Source organism: Chiloscyllium plagiosum, chromosome 11 (genome assembly GCF_004010195.1).
Source record: "Chiloscyllium plagiosum isolate BGI_BamShark_2017 chromosome 11, ASM401019v2, whole genome shotgun sequence".
Classification (NCBI taxonomy): Eukaryota; Metazoa; Chordata; class Chondrichthyes; order Orectolobiformes; family Hemiscylliidae; genus Chiloscyllium; species Chiloscyllium plagiosum.
Window position 1 is genome coordinate 90406678 of NC_057720.1, and position 20405 is coordinate 90427082.

A 20405-nucleotide genomic window follows, 5' to 3' on the forward strand; every position below is an offset into this window, starting at 1 on the left:
GGAAGATAGGAAAACACCCGGGTGGCCAGTGACAAACACTGCCCTTCACATCAAAGGACAGTGCTGTGTGATCAAAACAGTGAAGGGGAGGGTAAGGACTAAATCAAAATAGAGTTGGAGGGAGAAATGATGCACTCCACTCCCTGCGGCGCCCACCTCTCCCTGAACAACTCCAGGGTGTTGGTCGACACCGCGTGCTCCTTCTCCAAGGACTCTTTTTAGCTTTTTTTTTCAAAGGGCAGTGACACTCCTGTTTTTTTTTCTTTTAACCCCCACACTACCACCTAAGTGCGGTAGTGCTTATTTTTTCCCCCAGCACCCATGGTGTGTGTGTGTGCAGGTGTGAGACACAGTGAAAGACACAAAGTACACAAATCTTTATTCAAATTCCACCACCAGGAAGATAGGAAAACACCCGGGTGGCCAGTGACAAACACTGCCCTTCACATCGAAGGGCAGTGCTGTGTGATCAAAACAGTGAAGGGGAGGGTAGGGACTAAATCAAAATAGAGTTGGAGGGAGAAATGATGCACTCCACTCCCTGCGGCACCCACCTCTCCCTGAACAACTCCAGGGTGTTGGTCGACACCGCGTGCTCCTTCTCCAAGGACTCTTTTTAGCTTTATTCTGCTTGTGTTTGAAAGTAGGATTAAAGGGAGTTAACTTCTAATTGAATATTCTAAATATAATCACTTTGGACGCGCTCTGTATTCTGTTGCTTAAATTGAATTTTGAAATGTTTAGTAAAAATTACATGTAATTTTGTAGTGCGACAGAGACTGGCAGTGTCCACGGAAAAAAAGCTCAATTGTTTTATTAGCTAGTAATATGTTTGAATTTTGATTTTAGTTTTATCTGCTTGTGAATGAATGTAGAATAAAGGGAGTTAACTTCCAACTGATTTTGTTTTGTTTTGTTTGAAGAAAATACTTGCAACTATCATCAGAAACAGACCTGAAACTACTCAAATTTACTTCCAAAGAAGGTATTCAGCAAAACAAATATCCCAAGATGTGTATATATCCATGTTTAAACATAACCTCATGTAAATATACGAGCCCATGTGTTCGGGCTGTACAAGCTGATACCAGGATCCAGTCTCAGCCTCCAGCAGGACACCAACAGGCGGAAGCTGTAAGTCTGCCCCTTCCGATGACCATATAAATCCTGGGCACTAGACCATATATCAACACTCCTGGGTCGGTTTTGTTTAGAAAGATGTTGACAGAAACATTTCCCACAAGTTATCAGAATGATTGTGTCGACAATTTTTCTCAGTTTGTTACTGACTTTCTTATCATGTGAGTGTTTTTTGTTCAAGTCTCTCTTTGTTACTGTCTCAATGTTAGTCTACCCACAGGAATGTAAAAGACACAGCCATCATTTCATCAGCATTATTGCTCAAGGTTTATTTGTTTTCTTTTTAAAGGTGTCCACTCGGAGGTTGCTTTGTTTCAGCCAGAGGCAGAGACTGGCCATCGCGGAGGCAGCCTGAGACTGACCTGTAAAACCAACGGGTTCGATCTTAACAGCAGCTACATGCACTGTGTCCGACAGGTTCCGGGAAAGGGCCTGGAGTGGTTGCTTTGGTACAATAGTCCATACAGCAATAACTATGCACCAATGATTAGGGGTCGATTTACTGCGTTCAAAGACACTTCAGCCAAAATTTTCTTGTTGAACATGGTGGACCTGAGGATCGAAGACACTGCCATCTATTACTGTGCAAGAGACCATAGCGAGACGAACCAGGCTGGACCCGTTCAAAAACAGCTCGAGGGAACATTTTAGCAATTCCATCGTAAATTGGTGGTAAGCACGTGTTTTAAATACAATTATACCAACTGCGATCTCAAGCAGACCTCAGGCTGCCTCTTACAAAGCTATCAAAGAGGAAATGTGCAATTTAAACGAGCAAACTAGGTGATACAATGGGACAATGTTTTGGGCATGTCATATGTACTGCTAACACTTCCATCAATTAAATGCTTGGACAAAATGTTAGTTTTAATACATCTGACAGCTCAGGAAATCACTGCTAATTGTGTTATGTAAACTATGTCATTAATTCTAATCATGATCAGTACTAAATGGCTATCTCAAATGAAAATTGAGACCTAGAGTATAGAACAGAGAATGAGTGTACTGGTCTATATCATTGTGATACCAGTTGGAGTGATCTCTTTATTACTGGGGCCAAGGGAGCATGGTGACAGTGACTTCACGTAAGAACTTTGAACTTTCTTCGTGACTTTTTTAAAAACGCTCTATTCGTGTGAATAATTTGTGAATTAAATGAAACTCAGATTCTGTGCTGAGTTTGGGTTGGTTCGGATTGATGTTTGTTCAGACTGATTATAGACTTCAGTTAAGATTCAGCAAATAGTTAATATGGTGATGATGGAGTTAGTTGCTCGGTGTATCTCTTTTTTATGGATCAGATGCGCATTCTGTGCGCCTGGGTAAAAACAATGACTGCAGATGCTGGAAACCAGATTCTGGATCAATAGTGCTGGAAGAGCATAGCAGAAGGGTTACTTGAAACACCTAATGTCTCTTAATCAGTCAGCTATAAATATTGTTTAATGTCAGTGACAACCTGACTGTGAGTTTTATTATCAACAACAAATGCTAAGAATTTAAAGATGTTCGAAATATTACCAAACGTGATTAAAATATGCTAAAATATCATTATTCATTTCTTGAATATATTCCCCGTATACATAATGTTATTACCATTATTATATTTTCTCATTTATTTTGTTAATGTTGTTGATGACAAGCAGGTTAGAAACTGTCATAAAATTTTCTTTCGGTGCTATATTTCATTCTGTTGATTAGATTCTGAGTTTGTTTTACTTGATTCTGTTGAATTGAGTTGATTGGAGTTTGGCTTTGTTTTAGTTGATTTGGTTTGAACTGAGTTGATTGGATTCTGACTTTGTTTTTACTTGGTTTTGTTGAATTGCGTTGATTGGATTTTGAAATTGTTTTATTTGATTCTGTTGAATTGAATTGGTTGAATTCTGATTATCTTTCATTTAAATCTGTTCTTTTGAGTTAATTGGATTCTGATTTATATTTTATGATTCTGTTGAATTGTGTTGATTGGATTCTTATTCAGTTTGTGGAATTGATCTGCCTTTTCATGCTTTCTGTAATTGGTGTTTTCTTTCTGGTGAGGAGATTGACTCTCTGGATTACATTTCATTACCAATATTTGTGAAGTTCTTTGTTTTTCATGAATCATTTCTGCATTTGTTAAACTCATATGACATATTTATCTCTGCTTGATTGAATACATTACATCCGTTTGTAACTGTCTGAAAACCAACTTAAGGCAGAAACCCGGAAGTGTGAAAAATGAAAAAGAAACAAGTTTTTAATGCATTGACTTTTTTAAAAAAATCTGAGGTCTAATTGTGAGCTAACTCCATTTTTTGTTTTGAGTAGCCTCATTCAAAATAAAATTTGGGACTAAAATCTGAAACTGCAGAATTGATCAGATCACGTAATTGAAACTAACTTAAAATTATAATTTGGTAATATTTGTCCATTCAAGTAATTTTGTTTTGACCTTGAAGTGATTAATCAATATATGCCTTCAATTGCTCTCCTGTGCACTGCACAAGATTGTCATGATCAGGAAGGGTGTACAAGTTGGAAATAAATTGAACTGTTGCCGGAAGCGTTACAGCTTTAAGTGTTAAATCCCCTCACAAACAAGGCTGCTTTCATGACTTGTTATTTCTGTTCAATTTAATCATTAGTTTGCTTGATTCTAAGCAGTTTTGTTGGATTTCAATTTGGGTTTTTTTTTCAGAGGTTACATCATGTTCTTGGTTCTGTTGAACATGTTTGCAGAGCTAATTCTGCTGCAAACACACCGTGTTGTGATTTGGTGATCTTTGATCTGTTGTGAGGGTAACATTAAATGTGTGATGTTTTGGAAACATTTTCTGCTTTCTACATTGTTTTTGCAATGTTAACATGGTGACAGTGAACTGCTCCAGGTTCTTCGTTCAATGCAATCAGCATGCCAGTTGAAATTTCATAAAGCCTAATATTAAGTGAAAGGCAAATCGCAAAGTTTTTGGAAATGAAGGGAAAACAGATACCTTCGGGCGCCATTTTTATTTAGAAGTAATAATTAAGGATTAATCTAATCCATGCTTTACAATCCAAATTCAGAACTCAACTATCTAGTTCATTCACAAGGTCTGTCTTTAAACAGATTACAAATCATAGAGAAATCTAAATAGAATTTCAAAAGTATAATGTTCTAATAGTTTTTGCTCTTGAGCAAAATGCCATGACTGTGTTATAATTGATCAAGAAACACCTTTCAATTCCGTTGTACACTACATACAATTTTTCTGACTGGAAAAGATCATTGGTGAAGACCATTTGGAAGTTCTGCTCAATTCTATGAAGAACAGATCAGTTTCATTGCTTTGATCAGTTTTACAAGTAACTTGAGTTAATTCATTGTTATGTCCCTGATTAAACTGGATTTGCAGGATAAAAATAAAACATTAACTGAATTATTTAATCTGCACAGTGCTTTAGGTGTTCCCAATCCGTGCGTTTTAAATAAATAGTTACATTTTACAACAAAATATCAGCTGAAGAGTCATTCTTATGGAATCAACTGCTGTAGTGAATTATGTGACCAAGGCCAAATTTTGAATTAATTAAAATAATCCACTCATGAACTCGCAGGGCAGCATGGTGGCTTAGTGGTTGGCACTGCTGCCTCACAGCGTCAGGGTCCCAAATTCAATTCCACCCTTGGGTGACTGCCTGTGTGGAGTTTGCACATTCTCCCTGTGTCTGCGTGGGTTTCCTTCGGGCGCTCTGGTTTCCTACCACAGTCCAAAAGATGTGCAGGTCAGGTGATTGTGCTAAATTGCACATAGTGTTCAGTGATGTAAGGGTTAGGGTGCACTAGTCAGGGGCAAATATACGTTGGGGGAATGGGTCTGGGTGGGCTACTTACTGTTCAGAGGGTCATCGTTGAATTGTTGAGCCGAATGGCCTGTTTCCATACTGTCGGAACTCTACTCTTAAAACCATGGGAGTACTTGCTGCAAACGCAGAGAATTCATTTTACCTCCATGTGTGCAGATGTATGCAGAGTTTACAAATTTGCAGAAGACATGCACTAGAGGATAACAGAGCACGTTGTTTATTCAAACACTAAAAATAGGGTAATATTTATTTTAATTAATATACTTGACTGATTTGTTGCAATGTAGCGATCGGAAGGAATCTGCTCACGTTAGTTAAGTGTGACAATTATTTAGATTAGATTTCCTGCGGTATGTATCGGGCCATTTGGCCCAACACGTCCACACCGATCTGCTGAAGAGTAACCCACCCAGATCCATTCCCCTACCCTATATTTACCCCTGACTAATGCACATATCTTTATGGACAATATAACATGACCACTTCACCTGACCTGCACATCTTTGGATTGTGGGAGGAAATCCACACAGACACAGGTGAGAATGTGTGAAATCCACACATCCAGTCGCCCGAGGCTGGAACCGAGCCCAGGTACCTGGCGCTGTGACGCAGCTGTGCTCTCCACTCAGCCACTGCGCTGCCCACATTTACTGAGACATCCGTTAAACCGAGCAACTCCAGACAGAAGCATGTTTTCAATTCATACCATCCTTAAACATTTTCATACATTAAAAGCAGCAAACAAGAAAATGAACTTGCCCTAATTTTTTCAACAGAAATGCATTTCCGCACTCGAATGCAGTATTGGCTTTATGCAGTGCATGCAAAATCTCCACAGTTCAAGGAATGTTGTAAGAATATGTAAAAAAAAATAGCGAATAATCCATTTCCTCTGGGGCTGTGCTTTAATTGGCGATATGTCCCACCTCAATAATTTTGTTAAATACAATGACTTATTAAGTTTATTAACTCAGTGGTTATTTATGTTCATTGTGAACACATTCTCGTTCACATTAATCCTCTGGTTAGTTCCTCTGATGAATGTTCAATTACATAATATATTTGACGTGAGGAGTTAAGGAATGTATCTGCTAGGATTAAGTCTGTTGTACAGTTTGTTTCAGAGCTATCTCCGACTAACTTGTCAACGGTCCTGACCATTTGTAAACTGTCCAGTTCGGATACCTGAATCTCAGACAGTTTAATTTCATCTCGCGCTTCAAAACCACTTTTATCAGCCAGAAATGCAATATTCGATTAGGTGCCTTAGAATTGAGAGTCCTGACGAAGTTGTACCAATCAGAACGAACGTTTCAGGAACAACAGGCAGATAACAAGAGTTTTGAAATTGGTTGTTGGCAACAAGAGATATTTGATTGAGCGAGGCGGAGGGAAATATGCTGCATATTTTCTTTATTCCTCAGTTGTGCAGGACATGTTTAGTGACACAATGTAGAATCAGATATTATTTTGCATCTTATTATTTGAAAACCTATCATCAGCTTTTAATGTCACTGGCGATGGTCATAATATACTTCAATACATTTTAATCTATTTCAGACTAAGTAGACGATCTGGTGCAGCAACATTCACAGGGGAAAGAGGAAGGGAGTTCTAGGTTGAAATCCAGTGACAGTGAATTGATGGCAATGCAATTCCCAGTTTTATTCCTCTGTAGTTCCCATAGAGTTTGAACAAATCTGAGCTGTTGTCAAAGTATTCTTGAATCAATGTTGAAATGTTACTTACATTGTACAAAGATTCTGGAACAATCCCTGGTTGTTCGAAGGTGTTAATAACTAACATGGTTTATGCACTGTCAAACAGGTGGGCTTTGTTCTCCGTGATAGTGTCGAGCTCATTGTGTTCATGTCTGTTGTGATGTTGTAGTAGTGTCCCTGATCCTGAGCCAGGTGGCCTGTGTTCTCTTACAACCTGTGAGGGAGGTATGTAACACCATCTCTTATCAGGTTACTTCAGTGCAAGAAAGCAGATGTTTAGGTGTTTGTTGGAATTCCACTCAGAGGCCAATGAAATCTTTTCAGTTGCTGTCCTGACTTGTGTCTCTTAGATATTAAACAGAATTTTGGCGGTTAGCAGCTTTTTCCAGATCAGTATTTGTTCCCAATTTTTTGGGCATTGCTCGCTGGGGTTAGTGGAGTAAGTGCTCAAATAAATCCCAGCTTTTGACTTACTGTTCTAACAATATCATTTATAACTAATCTAGAATGAATCATTCTCGAAGCATATTTGATGAGATTATGCTTAGGCTGTTTTACTTTATGTAAACCAGTGCTGTAGCTGAATTTGATGTTCAGTACGATGGGGATTCCGCTGAATACAACACTTGCTAGCAGATGGTGATAGCTTTTCAACTGGTCTTCAATTGCTATCTCCGACCATCCAGTACCTCTGCTAAGAATCCTTGTTCCAACAGGAGTCAAGCAAACGTAATCACTGTTTATCTCAACGGGTGTGAGTTCTTGTGCCAAAAACATGAAAACAATTTGCTGACGAGGGGGGGTCTCTGGATGCGAAAGGTTAACCTTGCTTTCTCTCCACAGGAGCTGCCAGACCTGCAGAGTTTCTTCAGAAATTTCTGTCTTTATTTTGGTTTTCTAGCATTTAAAGTTTGTTGGTTCATTGAAAAATGTTCTGTTCGATGAAACACGTTCTTCAGAGAAAAGATGCATTTGAACAAATTGCAAATGTTCAGAGATATTACATATCAGAGAATCATTGAATTTGAGCGCCCTGATCTCAAGCTGTAGTTTCACAAGAAACTATTATGAAGTAACAACACACTCCAGAGTGCAGTGGCTGCTGTAATTGGGTGGAAGTTATTTTGATCACTCAAATATGGAATGTCAATGATCCTGTTCCAAATAATCAACAGAAGTTTTTTTTTAAAAGCATGTGTGAAACAATTAACTTTTTGAAATATTTTAACAAAAAGTGTTCACCACCATTGCTAGCTTAATGAATGACACAATGATAGGAAGGTGGGAGCAGAGGAGGGCACTCAGCCACTCGAGCTGTTCCACCAATTACTTAGATCATGGTGCATCTGTGAGCTAAATCCACAGGTCTCCCTTTGGCTAAAACTCTTAAATACCTTTGATTAACAAGCAAAAACTATCCCGGATTTACTGATTCGACTGCCCATAACAAAGGGAGGCACCCTTTCTGAAATACATTTCTGTGGGTATTTAAAGGTACAAAATGAGACTGGAATTAATTGCTCATGAAAGTAAGCTTTAAATCTCTGACAATTTCCAATTGAAACATCCCAATAATCATATTCCATTAATTTAACACTATACTCCCCTGGAATAAAGAAATATAATGTGTGATTGCCTTGCTAAAAATGAGGGAAGCTTCATTCCTATTATATGATTAAGAAATAGCTCTGTTCATTCAGTGAAGACACAGACAAATCACACAAAAGGAAACCATGTCATCTTGTGGAGACACACAAGTGCCTCAAATAATTTTTAATTCTTCTAGTGGTTGTTTGAATCTCTAGACAAGTGTGGAAGTGTCAGACCTTTTATATCGCCTTGAGAAGCCAGTCGTCATCAGCATATTTGAATTGCTGAAGTTTGTGTGGTATTAGCACATTCACAGCGCTGTTAGGAAGTGAGTCCCATGGCTGTGATTGAGGAACAGGAAACAGGCAGGGAAATAGTTAGAGTCAAGTTGAAGTCTGATTTGGAGGAAAGCTTTCAGGAGAAGCATTGACATGCATGTGCGCCCTTATCCTCAAGGATCACAGTTTTGGAACATACTGCCGAAGGGACATGTCAGCATGCAAAATGGAAGCTGAACAGGGCACCTCGGCCCCTCTGGAATGCTATCCCATTCATGGGATCATCATTAATCTTGCTGCTCGTCGGTCATCCCAACACATTGATAACATTGAACCTGATTGTTTACTCTTCAACAAAAGAATGGTGAACCTTTGGAATTCTCCGCCGCAGAAATTGATTGAGGTCAAAACATTAAATGATTTCAATAAGGAGATGAATTCCTTCAATCCTTAAAAAATGCTACGGATATGTGGGAGAAAGGCAAACAGGCTACAATATTGGTTGAAATCCATGAAAACATTGAATGGGACATGGTTTGTAAGTTTGCACGTAACGCCAAAATTGGTGGTATAATTGGCAGTGAAAGTTACCTAAACGTACAATGAGATCTGGGCCAATGGGCTGAGGAGTGGCAGATGGAGTTTAATTTAAATGAATACGAGGTGTTGCTTTCTAAGAAGACAAATCAGGTCACAACTTACAGAGTTAATGGTAGGGCATTGGGTAGTGATGTTAAACACAGGGCCCTGAGGGTTTAGACTCATAGATTCTTGAAAGCGTCGTCTCAAGTAGCTAGTGTTTTGAAGGTGTTTGGCACATGTACCTTTATTGGTCAAAGCACTGAGTGCAGGAGTTGGGGTTTTATGTTGTAACAGTGCAAAACATTGGAATGAACTGCCAGAGGAAGTGGTAAATGCAGTAATAGGTACAAGATTTAGAAGACATTTGAACAGCTACAGGAACTGGATAGGTCTGGATGGATATGGGTCAAAGGCAGGCAAGTGGAATTAGTTTAATTTGGGAACTCTGGTCAGCATGGATGAGCTAGACCAAAGGAACTGTTTCTGTGCAATATGACTTTATGACTCACTGTCTTTCTGGTGGAGTCGGCTCAAAGTTGGAAGTTGGTTAGCAAGTGAGGGGCTAGATTGGGAATGTGGGGGAGTTTGGGCTTGTAGGCTGTGAGGTGTTGGTTGGCTGTTGGTTAAGCTTGCATGCACCCTGTCTGGAAAGGTGGCATCAAGTTAAATGGTAATGGTCACAGGATACTTTGGTCGAATTGTGCTTGGTAGATGAGGGGTAGTTTGAGCTGAAATGCAGGAGGTCTGTCGTTGCCAGGCTGGTTTGTGGAGAGATCATCAGGGTGCCAGTCTGGTTTGTGGAGAGGTGGGCAGAGTGCCAGGCTGTTTGGGGGGGTGGAATGTCACTGTAATGCAGTAGCAGGTGGACATGATGTCAAAATGAAAAGCTCGGAGTCGGCAAAATGGTAGGTGGTAAAGCACAGATGCGAAAGGAGCGAGGATGCAATGTGCACAGGTTGACTTGGGTAAGATGATAGGTCAGTGACCAAGGGCTGAGGTCATGCCTCGGGTAGTGGGCTTAAGTCAGAGGTTGTGAAAATTATGGTGCCAGGTCCAGTCAGGGCCAGATTCACCATGGGTAAGGTGCAGGGTGGCAGGAGTGGAAATGAGTGAAAGGAATTGAGTTCATATGTCCATCTGGAATATAGAAGTTAGAACATTGCATTGCAGTACAGGCCCTTCAGCCGTTGATGTTGCGCTGACCTGTGGAACCAATCTGAAGCCTATCTATCCTACACTATTCCATTTTCATCCATATGTTTATCCAATGACCTTTTAAATGCCCTTAAAGTTGGCGAGTGTACTATTGTTGCAGGCAGTGCGTTCCATGCCCCTACTACTCTCTAAGTAAAGAAACAACCTCTGACATCTGTCCTCTATCTATCAGCCCTGAATTTAAAGCTATGTCCTCTCTTGCTAGCCATCACTATCCAAGGAAAAAGACTTTCACTGTCCACCCTCTGTTTATCTTTTATGTCTCCATTAAGTCACCTCTCAAACTTCTTCTTTCAAGCAAAAACAGCCTCAAGACCCTCATCCTTTCCTGATAAATCCTTCCCGCCATACCAAGCAACATCCTGGTAAACTTCCTCTGAACTCTTCTAAAGCTTCCACATTCTCCCTATAATATGGTGACCAGAACAGGACACAATATTCCAAGTGCGGCCACACGAGAGTTTTGTACAACTGCAGTCTCACCTCCTGGTTCTGAAACTCAATCCCTCTATCGATGAAAGCAAACACAAAGTATGCCTTCTTAACAACCCTATCAAAATGGCTGGAAACTTTTCGCGATCTATGTACATGGACACCGAGATCTCTTTGTTCAGCTACTCTACCAATATGGATTGCCTTGGATGTGTTTTTTGTGATAGGGGTTGTGTGGTCCAGGCATGAATGGGTGTGTAGCAGGGTACGGTTTGTCAATGTGAGTGGAAATTTTGGTCTAGACAGAGTAAGTGCAATGGTTAGTCTGAGAGATGAGGTTTGGTGGTGAACTGCGTGTCAGTTTGATAGTTATTAAAGTTAAAGAGTACTTGTTCATTTCTCAAATCATATTTACATAAATACTCAGCTTTAACACTCCAAAGTCTCTGAAATTTAATTGTCCTCCATTTTTCAGAGGCCTCTAAATTCAGATAATTGTAAATTAGAAGTTTCAACTTCCAGGCAATTGGCATGAGTTCAGCAGTGACAGCCATCCTCCCAGTCCCAGTGCTCAGCTCCTGCCTGTGCTGCTGCTGCAGTGACCTTCATCCCAGAGCGAACACTCTGCCTTGCATTGATAAGTGAGGAATGCTCACTGGACCTGATTCACTCTGATTTCTCTCCAGGACTACTGCCAGCTTTTGGGCTTTTCCAGCAATTTCTGTTTTGTTTTTGATTTCCAGCAGCACGGTACCTAGTGGGGTGGCATGCTGGTTCCGTGTTTAGCATTGCTGCCTCACAGTGCTAGGGACTCGGGTTCCATTCCAGCCTCGGGTGGCTGTCTGTGTGGAGTTTGCACTTTCTCCCCATATCTGTGTGCGTTTCCTCCCACAATCCAAAGTTGTGCAGGCTGGGTGAATTGACCATGTTGCGTTCAGGGATTTGGAGGTTAATTGCATTAATCAGGGCTAAATGTAGAGTAATAGGGTAGGGAAATGGGTCTGGATGGGTTACCTTTCAGAGGGTGGGTGTGGACTTGTTGGGCCAAATGGCCTGTTTGCACACACTGTAGAATTTCGATGAATCAGCATTTCCTTGATTTATATTTTGTGAAACCTCTCTGCTCTTCACTTGCAGTTCAGTGAAAATGTCAGTTGGTGAGATCTTCAAACAGTTACTGTGGTGGGATCAGGATGTTCTTCTTCCTAAATTATACAGTAATGGTCAAGGTCGAGGGCATGATTCTAAAGAGGGAACCAATGATCATGATCAGCAGCTGGTAGGAAACAAAAACAAACTCCAGTTATGCTGTAGACTTCAGCGGGAGCATGCTTGCAAACATTTACAACTGAAGATACATTTGAGTAACTGATAAGATCAAATTAACAGAAACTAACATGCTCAATTGGTCATTCTATTGTAGAGACATCGTCTTTCCCCACGCTCTATGGCCTGGTCTCCTCCTGTCAGTAGCACAACACCGGTTCTGTGTTCTTTGGTTGTTTGGCGATGGAATATTCCCCTGACGTCACCAAGGTAACCTGGAAGAAAGGAGGGGAGCTATTCATGACTGAATTGAAGACTTACCCATCAGTGAGAAATAAGAAGGGAACCTACACCCTGAGCAGCCAGTTAACCCTGCCCGAGTCAATGGTAGATTGCCCCAGCAAAACCTATTGTGAGGTTCAACACAGCAGGTCACACAAGAGCAAAGAAATGCCATGTCCAGGTAAGTGTTGTGGGAACTGAGATAAACAGAACATCTGTGATTTTAACATGAATAAGGCATTATTTATAATCGTTTTCACAGAATCACCTTATAGCACAGGAGAAAGGCCCTTTGGTCCATCCAGTCTACCCATATCAATAACAGACACCTAACTATTCCAATCACTTGATCCATTGCCTTGTGTGACTTGCCTTTGCAAGGATGCATCTAATTACTTTATACTTATTATGAGGGGCTCAGTCTCTACATGACTTATAGGCACTGAGCTCCAGACTCACACCACCCTCTGTTTGATTTTGTTTTCCCCTGAGATTCACTTGGAACCTCCTGGCCTTACCTTCACCCTGTGCCCCTGAGACATTGATCTCTCCATCAAGGGGAAAGGTTTCATCCAGTTTACTCGATCGGGAATTAATTTAGGCATAGATATCGCAATCATCTTCTCCCTAATTCTCCTCTGCTCTAAGGAAACCCCCCATCTATCTAGTCTAGTTTCATAACTAAAACCCTCCAACCCAGGCAAAATCCTGGCAAATCTCATCAATACTGCCTTCAGTGTAATCACATTCCTTCGATAGCATGCACACAATGCTTCAGTACGGACTAACCAGTGTTTTATTAAGTTCCAGTATCATCTCCCTACTCTTCATTGTCTGTGTCTAGGCTAATAAAAGCAAATATCCTGCCCCCTTCTTAGCCTCTTTATCCAGACAGCACATAGGGGATCGGTGGGTACGTACACCAAAGATCCTCAGTCCTTTCCAGGGTTCCACCACTAAAAACCTAATACCTCACAGCTTCTTCTGCTAAATTACATCACCTTACGTTTATCCAGAATAATTTCCATTTGCAACTTCTCTTCACATATAATCAACCCGTGTATATCCTCCTGCAATCTAAAGCCATTCTGCTCATGACTTACCAATATGACAATTTTTCGTTCATCTGTGAGTTTACTGGTTAACCCTCCTAAAGTTGAGTCGCAATCATTGGTATATAAGAGAAACAGCAAGGAAATCAACACCTACAGAACACCATGAGACATAGATTTCCAGTCACGCAGATGACCATTATCCCCTGCTCCCAAGACTCAGCCAGTTCTGAATCCAATCTGTCAAATTAACTCAGATCCCATTGGCTCTGATTATTGCTATCATCTGGACATCAAGTTATCTCGCTGAAAACTACCATCAAATTGTTAGACATGACTTCCTCTCAATAAAACCATGCTGAAAATTGCTGATTGCTGTTCCAAATGAAGACTAAATACACTTCTCAATCGTTTCCCTACCACTGAGACTAGCTTGTGGTTTCATTGTTTATCCCTTCCTTTGTCCTGCATAACAGTGCAACACTGGCTGATCTACACTCACTTGGCACAACTGCTGTGGCCAGACAAGAATTATAAGTTATTGTCAGTGACCCAACTATTTCAACCTTTGCATCGCTCAACAGCTTGGCAGACATTTCATCTGCCTTGGAAATATAAGCACTTTTCATCCAGCAAGACAACACAGAACATCACATCATGTGTCCTAATTTCTGAAAGTACATCACAACACTCCTCCATGATGCCTCTCTCCACATTGTCCCTCTTACTAGTGAACACTGACACAACACCTACGTTTCGACTCCAACCTAACACTCCAATAATAACACTTAATGGGCATTACTGTTTCCCAAATTATTCTTTTATGAATTAGCCTGTAACTTTTTAAAATATTTTCCTTTATTTTGACTGCTATTATTTTCTCATGGTCCCATTTGCTCTTCTAATTCTTCTTTCTTTCAAACTCCCCCTTGCACGTTCTGTACTCTATATTAGTTTCTATTGTTTTCAGATTTCAGTACAGACCAGAAGCCATCTTAGTTTCTCTTTATCTCCCCCTCCATGCCCTTTGGTGTCCAGAGCCCGCTGCATTCTTGGTCCCAGGCAATGGCTTCCTGGGAAATGTCCTTTTTGTGCTTTTCTTATTTCTTTCTTAAATGTGTCACATTGCTCTGATTTAGATTTACCACTAAGTGCTAGCTTCCAGTCCACTTTGGTCAAATCACTACCTGATCTTATTAACATTGTCCTTCCCCCTTCAGAACTTTGGGCCGATTTCTATCCCTTTCCAGATCAATCTGGAATCCAGCAGATTTTTGATCACTGTCTGCAAAGTGCTTCACCATTGATGTTTTACCCACTGGGTTGACTTCATTCCCTAAAGTTAAGTTCAGGTTCACCCCTCTCTTGAAAGGTTTTGATTAAAATTCTCTGTATTAAACATATACTTTTAAAAATATTCTCCTGGGAGCATTTTCAGAATTCTGCTCCCTCTAAACCTTTGACAAAAGGAATATCCAAGCTGACGCTGAGCAAGTGAAAAACATCTTTACTCATTCCCCTGTTTAATTTACATTTCTCTGAAATTTGCCCATGTATCTGCACTTGTTCTTTTGGACCTATAGTAAGTCTATCATGCTCTCCCAGTAGTTACGTTTGCTGTATTTTGGTTTTGAAGTAATGTCCATTTGCCGTCGTTCGAGGAGTTATCCATGATTTCATTTCTCTTTCCAGCAAAAAATACTCGTCAGAATTGCGACAGAACCAAAATTCTGTACCGCACCCCCCCCACCCCCATCCTTGTCCATCTTTCCCCGTCTTGCCTGACGGCACTAAATCCTTGAATATTGAATAGCCACTCCTGCCCCGCTCTCAAAATGTCTCCGTGATAGGAACCGCATCATTTCCTAATTTATGCCGGTAATTCATCTGTCTTGTTCAACAGACTCTGTCATTAAAACAAATACCATCCAACATTGCTGTCTCCCTTCTGATTTAGCCAGCCTGTAATTTCTATGCCTCCTTGACTCCCTTGTTTTGTTCTATAATTTTAGCCCTACACATTGCCCTGATGATCTTTCTGTGTGGATCCCAGTTTCTCCAGCACTCTGCACAAGTATGATTCTTGTAATATCGAGGTTACTATCCATTAACCACAAGAAAACTTGATATATGAGAACTGATTGTATTTGCTATGAAATTTGTCAGATAATGTGTACAATGTGTTTCCTAAAGGTCCAGATATTCTCCAAACGACTCTTCTCCTTACTGTGAGCTCTAGTGAAGAAATCGCAAGCAGCAAGTTTGCAACCGTCGTCTGTTCAATCATTGATTTCCATCCGAAGTCAGTCTCCGTGAGTTGGTTGAAAAATGGCCGACCCTTGGATTCTAGCTTCTTCACGTCTCCAGTGTGTGAGGCGAATGGGAACTTCTCGGTGACGAGTCGGCTAATGGTCCCTTATGGTGAATGGTTCAACAGTGCAGTCTATATCTGCCAGGTCACTCATGGAGAGAACACTCAAAGTAAAAACACTGCACTCCAGGGTAAGAGACACATACTGAGAGACCTACAAATCATTCTGAACTCAGATGTGAATCAAACACACTAATTTATCAGGCTTAGTAAACAGCACGGTACAGCTTCTCATTTCCAACCTGCCACGTGTCTCTTATTTCAGTTTGAGTGATATATTAGCTTTGCGCATAATTCAACATTTTAGCAAATCAGAAAAGCATGTTTCCTCTCTGTTGAAGATAGATATATAGACAGTTAGATTTGTTAAATAGTTTGTTGCCTGACCGTGCTGGGAGAGGCATTCAGAGTGCTGAATCCTTGCCTGGTAGTGGCTTCAAGGATATGTTTGGGGTTGGAAGGGGGCTATTGGAGAGATTAGATTAGATTAACTACAGTGTGGAAATAGGCCCTTCGGCCCAACAAGTCCACACCGACCCGCCGAAGCGCAACCCACCCATACCCCTACACTTACCCCTTCACCTAACACTACGGGCAATTTATCATGGCCAATTCACCTGACCTGCACATCTTTGGACTATGGGAGGAAACCGGAGCACCCAGAGGAAACCCACGCAGACACGGGCAGAATATGCAAACTCCACACAGTCAGTCGCCTGAGGCGGGATTTGAACGCAGGTCTCTGGCGCTGTGAGGCAGCAGTGCTAACCACTGTGCCAGCATGCCGCCAACTAATATCGGATTGAAACATAGAAAATACTGAGAGACTGAGATCGAGTGAATGTGGAATAGATGTTTTGACTGGTAGGTGAGACTAGGACCCAAGGACACAGTCTCAAGATCAAAGGGTCACCATTTAGAACTGGGATGGGAGGAATTTCTTCAGCCAGAGGGTGATAAATCTGTGGAACTTGCTGTTGCAGAGGGCTGTGGAGGCCAGGCCATTGTGTGTATTCAAGACAGAGATAAATCAGCTCTTGCTTAGTACGGGGAGATGGCAAGAGAATGGCTTTAGCCCGAAACGTCGATTTCCTGCTCCTCGGATGCTGCCTGACATGCTGTGCTTTTCCAGCACCACTCTGATCTAATCTCTGGATTGGCCAAACAGCCTTATGCTGATCCTCTATCTTATGATGTTGTGGTCTCAAAATGACATGGTTAAAATATGCAGTGACCCTTACTTGAAAATAAATCAAAATGCGTTCATTACTTCATTCCCTGCTCAGGAATGACCTGTTGGCTTTGGACATTGTACGACATCGATTTTTATCCAGTACTGAGCTCTTTAACTTCATTTATGGGATCAGATCACAGACCACGTGGGTATCACATTTGATTAACTGGGATAAACGTGATCTCAATGAACTTCTTAACATGCTCTCTGTAATTAGTGGATGAGGCAGGAGAATAAATTCTGGTAAGAATGCTACAACAGGGATGAATGAACGAGGAACTCGAGACAGGCTGATTTAGTCTGGTTTGGGGCGGTGATGTTTACACAGTGAGTAGTGGATGTCTATAAAACTAGTGCACATTTCCATCGCATTTGTAGATTCATTTAAGATGCTTTTGCTTGTTTTTTTCTCCCCTGTTCTATGAAGAAATTAAAAATGCAGCTTGGTAAATAAAGTGAAAGTACAGACCAGTCATGAACTAAGTAAATGGATGGAAAGACTTAAGGAGATGGGTGTCCTTCCCAATATCCAATGCTGAACTCAGTGTCTTGTTTTCAGATCTACTCCAAACTCAGCCCACTAGGAACAATGACATAAATTAGAGAATGACATCACACCAATAACGCAAACTATTTTCAATCACTTTAAATATAATGAACAGAATTTCCATGGTTGTTCACCGCTCCTGTAAAACTTTAGAACTCTGCAAAGAGAATAATTATTATTTATTATAATTTGTTCAAAATTTGGCATGTGATTTGGCAGTCAGCGTGACCAGCAGCATTTGCACCTAAGGGTTATGAGCATGGAAATGAACTCATTATATTCAGATTACTCTTGTCACAAGTATCAATAGATGGTCTTATGTGAGAGACAGACTCTGAAAGAAAGATAATTCCATGGGTTACATGATGGTATTTTCGATGATTTTACTTTTTTCACAGGTTTCACTTGTTACAAAGCCAGTATTCTTTAGGAATAATTACACAGGGTGTGTCCTAGGTAATCACAATTGCTTTCACAAATCAAAATACATCAACAATAGTAAGCATCGTTTCAGCAATGGTTGGAGTTGCCATTTTGAAGGTGGTGTCTTCACTCTGTGAAGAAGTAATCTGAAGAGTGGGTGTTTTTATCATAAAGAGGCAATTTTCATTGACTTTGATTTTTGTTTCATAGAAGATACCGAGTGCCACGCTAACACCGTTAAAATCCTCCCACCGCCAGTAGAACAAGTCTTACTGGAGGCGACGGTAACGTTAACCTGCGTTGTGTCCAATCTTCCTTCTGGAGTCAACGTTACCTGGACACAAGAAAAAAAGCCTCTGAAATCAGAGATTGCTGACCAGCCTGGACAGAATCCCGACAGCGTGTTCAGTAAATTAGACATTTCGATTGAAGCCTGGCTGAATGGCGTTACTTTTGAATGTGTGGTGTACCATCAGAATCTACCGACTCCACTGAGACACTCCATCCACAAGGAGAAAGGTGAGCGATGAGATTAAAACACAAAGAATCCCATGTGTAATCCAGATCCAGTTACATCAATGGCAGGCTTTGATTGGTAATGAACAATCATCATTGGGAGCATTAATGATGCATCTGAAGGCAGGAGAGCTAAGTAGCTGATTAAGAAGAAGATGGACCAAAGGATATTGTATTCTGATGAAGTCAGATAAGGTGGGAAGAAGCCTGGGTTGTGACGTCACCATCAGTAATGACAATTGGACAGAATGTTCTCGTTGTGGGCTGGAAACATGGAGCCAACTTTCACATTAAACTTTACTTTTTTTACTGAACAGGATGTGTACCATACTGCTCCTTCAGGAAACGAAAGTGAATAAATCTCAAATTAAAAATGGCGTATTTTAATACTTTGTGAAATTGTGATTATTGACTCTGGATTTTTATAGTTGATTCATATTTGTCTCAAATATTCCGCAATGATTAATCCGCTGGAGCCATCAGTGTCGGTCCTCATACCACCAACAAAAGAAATCTCCGCTCAGAGGTTTCTCTCCCTCACCTGTTTAGTGAGAGGTTTCTCCCCCCGAGAGATCTTCGGCATGTGGACAAACAATGACAAGCCGGTGAATCCCAGTAACGACAAGAACACCGAGGTGATGTCGGAGAGTGACAACATCTCCTTCTTCATGTACAGCCTGTTATCCATTACAGCGGAGGAGTGGGCCAGCGGTGCCTCTTACTCCTGTCTGGTGGGACATGAAGCGATTCCTTTGAAGATCATCAAAAGAACAGTCGATAAATCCAGCGGTAAACCGAGTTTTGTAAACATTTCACTTGCACTGATGGACACTGTTAATTCATGTCAATAAAAATCTCAAAGTTGCACTTAATAATTCAACAGAAGTAATAAAGTTTATTTTCCTCCAGCTGTGAGTTAAATACTGAATTAATTGTTTCCCACTCTGATTTAAATTCCATCTGTGTAGTTAAAGTGGATTATTAACAGGTATAGGACGAGTGTCTTGTGCAGTTAATGTTCTCTGCCAGATACACCCTGGGTCAGAGACAGAGTAAAGGTCACTCATTGCAGGATTCCGCCAAGTACCTTATCCATCCTAAATCCCTCTGTGACAAAATCTGACAATGTCCATTTCATGTCAAGAGTAGAGCACGAGTTTAGAACTTGGTGTTCTTGATTCCCCCGATTGGACATTCTTACAAAATTTATGTCAGTTTTAAACTATCACATTGCCCAATTGGAAATGTAAATTTAAGACACTTTAAAATTAAATTTGCTTGGAACATACCAATCGTAAAGAGTGCAGAAAAGTTTGAATGTAACCTTTGTTTCTGGGGAACTGCCAGGTATCTTGCACCAGCGCATGAGTTGACAGAATGTATCTTCACTGTCACACCAAAGAGAATCGACAGATAAGTTGTTATGGAGCAGAGGGGAGGGGAAAGATGAATGGTCTGTCCTCTTGCTCCCGATGCAGAGGTTTCATGGTAGATGTCTTCTATAATGTAACCCAGTTGCTAACAGGAACAGTCAGCTTCCTGCTTTTTTGTCCAAAGATTTAACATGTCCATGCAAAATAATACCTTTGAAGCATGTTGGATACGCTTGGCTCTCTTAACAAATGATTAACTTTGATTCCATAATCCAAAACTGGTGTTTGCATCATCCCGGTTTGAATTCCATAGTTTTGTCTCAGTTTTCTGGAGCACATGGGACCAGTTCTGGTATTCGAATACCTGATATCATTTTGTTTCACATACAGAACACAAGTAGACATTTTCTAATAAATATATTCAGAAATGTTATCTCTGGAACAGTGGGGATTTGAACTGACGCCTTTTCTCTCATAGACAGAAATTCTATCACTGCAACAGAACAGTTGCTCATAAAACGCTTATCTCTCCACGACAATGGGAAATGTTTC

At 40.7% G+C, this 20405-nt stretch overlaps 1 pseudogene; it reads left to right on the forward strand.

The window, feature by feature from the left end:
• The first annotated feature begins 1252 nt into the window (after positions 1 to 1252).
• On the forward strand, positions 1253 to 20103 carry LOC122554655 (annotated as a pseudogene).
• Positions 20104 to 20405: the final 302 nt, after the last annotated feature.